This window comes from Aulonocara stuartgranti (genome assembly GCF_965226115.1).
Source record: "Aulonocara stuartgranti genome assembly, chromosome: 18".
Classification (NCBI taxonomy): Eukaryota; Metazoa; Chordata; class Actinopteri; order Cichliformes; family Cichlidae; genus Aulonocara; species Aulonocara stuartgranti.
The window spans coordinates 1,252,858-1,256,168 of NC_138954.1; the positions used below are offsets into that span (position 1 = coordinate 1,252,858).

Consider the following 3,311-nt stretch of genomic DNA (forward strand, 5'->3'; position numbering starts at 1 on the left):
ACAAACTTGAATCACCCCGGGTTTATTAAAGCTCTCCTAATTCTAAGGGAAGGAAAACTCACCTGAACAAATCTGTAAACTGTGAAAAATGAAAACGCTGCATCCTACAAACGAGCTCTGTGTCGTGATCAATAAAATCGAAATTAAAGTTCTCGTTTCTTACACGTTCTGACCTTTCTCCTTGTCCTGGTCAGTGACTCAGTGTTTTCTGTATTATTATTATTATTATTATTATTATTATTATTATATGATTTCATCATGGTTTATCACCGGGTCAGTCCTCCCCACAACACTGACCAGGCTGTAGAGCGCAACGTGCTGGCCCACCTGGCTAGATCAACTAAGCCTGCTGTCAGACATGGTAACTCCAGCATCAGCTTCGGTCTGTTAACTGAGTGAAACAAACCAGACAAGTTTAACAGTGTGTGGCTCCCTCTAGTGGATGTTGTGGAGTATTCTGTTGTCTTTGCTCCAAAGGTTTTTGTACAGAGTTTTGCTGTTTCCTGTCACTGTGGGCTGCAGAGCACAGTAGTACACAGCAGAGTCAGACAGCTGAAGCTTCTGGATCTTCAGAGGAACTGATCTGATGCTGGAATCCAGTGTGGATGAAAATCTCTCCTTGAACTCGTCTGCTGTGTTTCCATCATCCCTGCTAACACGGCTCAGGATGAATTTGGGGCTGTTGTTTCCATCCTGTTTGTACCAGAAGAGAGAAGTACCTGTTAAACTGCTGGTGTTATAGAGACAGCCAAGTGTCACTGTGCCTCCTGCAGCAGCAGTCTCTTCTCCTTTTGCTTGCAGCACGTTGTCTTTTTGTGCTCTGCATTCTGTAAAACACCAACAAACAGTATCAGTGTGCTGTTAAAGAATCACGTCAATGTTGATATCAAAGAAACAGAGTTGTGTTCATACCGAGGCACATAGCAGCCAGCAGCACTGAGATGAACAGAGGCGTCATATCTGCAGTGTAGAGTAACTGTGAGCTACAGCAAGTATAAAGAAGCTGTGATCTCTCTGTTTAGTCTTCATCAACACTAAGTTGGTGGATTAGAAGGAGGAGCCTGATCACAGTGACAGGACTCATTCACAGCCCTGTGTTATTCCCCCTGCTGACAGCTTCACACTCAGCACGTCTTTCTGCTGCTTTCAGTGGATATTTGCTCCTATTGCAGGAAGCAGGTTTAACAGACTGAACTGTGAGTCGAGAAACAAGCACAGGATAAATAAAGAGCAGAGGCTCCGTTTTAATCCAGGGAACCGCGAGAAAACACAAAGACGTGATTCTCATAAAAAAATGAAGGAAAAGTTTAAACCATGCAGGAGAAAATGTGAGAATAACAAAGTAAATCTTTCAGCTGTAAAACATCATTAATGCACCAACAATGTTGGGAGTTTATTACTAGTTACTTTATTTGACTTCTGATGCTTTTTACACACATCATCACTAAATAAGGAATAAAATGTCTTCATGTCTGAACGTTCCTGCAGGTGGTTTGTGGTTGATGTGGATTTGCTGCTCATGTGAATCCTCCCACAGTGTTTCATTAGCAGCTGTAACCACAGTGACTCTGATAAAACAGGAATTAGCAGAATCCATCTGATATGAAGCTGTGCTTTGAATACCACTTCCCTCCTCTTTGAAGAGTAGTCAGATATCTGTGTTCAGGTTTTTGTACAGCCTCTTCTACACTTTGTATCACTGTGTTTCTAGAGCACAGTAGTAGAGAGCTGTGTCTGCCAGGGTTAGGGCTGCTATGGTCAGATTAGCTGATGTATCTGATGTTTTTGATCCATATCGATTATCAGGAATATATTGACGATCACTCTGTGATCTTGCTCCTTTCCAGAGTATAAACTGAGGAGCCTGAAGGTCAGAATCATGTCTGTACCAATAAAGCCAAGGATTATCATCACTCGTCTCATAGCTACATGTGAGTTTGACAGATTCTCCTTCTGTTTTAGTGACTTCAGGTTGTTGAGGAGTGATTGAGTCTCCAGCTGTTAGTCCTGGAAAAAGAAAGAAGAAAAGTAGTGAAATGCAGTCTGTATATCTGCTTAATGCAGCAGCTTCAACTAAACTTTAATCCCTGTTCTTAAACTCACCTATAATGTGAGATAGAAGCAAAAAGAGGTGCAGCAACATGTCTTTGGAGTTATTAAAGCCAGACAGACAGCACATGAACAATGTTCTTCCACTGCAGCACAATGACCAACAAATAATGTCATTGGATGAGCTCAACTTCAGTGGGCGGGGACAGTTTAATAGCTGAGCCAATCAAACAGTTCTGTGCTTCCACAGCAGCTCTGTCTCTGTCTCTGATCTTTACTGCTTCATTTCTCTGTTGTCTTTGTCATCAGTCCAATGACACAAGAATCAGAGGTTTAACAGTGTGTGGCTCCCTCTAGTGGATGTTGTGGAGTATTCTGTTGTCTTTGCTCCAAAGGTTTTTGTACAGAGTTTTGCTGTTTCCTGTCACTGTGGGCCGCAGAGCACAGTAGTACACAGCAGAGTCAGACAGCTGAAGCTTCTGGATCTTCAGAGGAGCTGACTTTTCTGCTTTGTTGATTTTAGCATCAAATCTGTCGTTGTTGAACTCTTCAGCCTTAACTGTTGATGTTGACAAACATTGCAGCATATAATTTGGGTAACTATTTACTTCTTGTTTGTACCAGAACAAATATGGACTGGAGTCACTGGTCTCATATTTGCAGTCAAGTGTAACTGTGTCTCCTTCAGCAGCAATGACATCTCCTTGTTCCTGGATCACTTTGTCTTCTCCTTTACACTCTGAGGAAGAACAGAACATGCAGAGGAAGAGATGGATCAATAAACATGATTAAAAACTCACCATTAATCAGACTCACACATTTATTTAAGCAGAGGAAACATGTTGATGTTTGTATCTCACCAAAGAAAAGAGCAGCAAGAATAATCCACAGCCAATGTTCCATCTGTACAACAAGGTTTAAATCAACAGGAGAAACTAGCTGATGTTCAACATTCAGTCTGAGAATTGTTCTCTTCACAGCAGCACTTATTATTGACACAATGGTTGAACACAGTGCAGAAGGAGAGCCCCGCCTACTGGATGATGTCGCCCTCTAGTGGAGCATCTCTGTGGGTTTGCTGTCACTGTGGGCCTCACAGCAGAGTCTGTCACTGCAGCAGAGCAGATCTGAAGATCCATTCATCTTTGATCATCAACAACTTTAAGTCAGAACAGACAGAATAACTCTGTAACTTCATGATCTGTGTTCATGTTGAATATGTCAGCTCCCTCTGACTGTGAGCAGAAACAAAGTCAGAAACA

General features: G+C 42.1%; 1 gene segment (V, D, J or C); it reads right to left on the reverse strand.

Moving 5' to 3' along the window:
- Nucleotides 1–427: 427 nt before the first annotated feature.
- LOC309694389 (T cell receptor alpha variable 19-like) lies at nucleotides 428–1,156 on the reverse strand. The segment is given in 2 exons: nucleotides 913–1,156; nucleotides 428–827 (listed from the first exon to the last, which is right to left on the reverse strand).
- Between the last annotated feature and the right edge of the window lie 2,155 nt (nucleotides 1,157–3,311).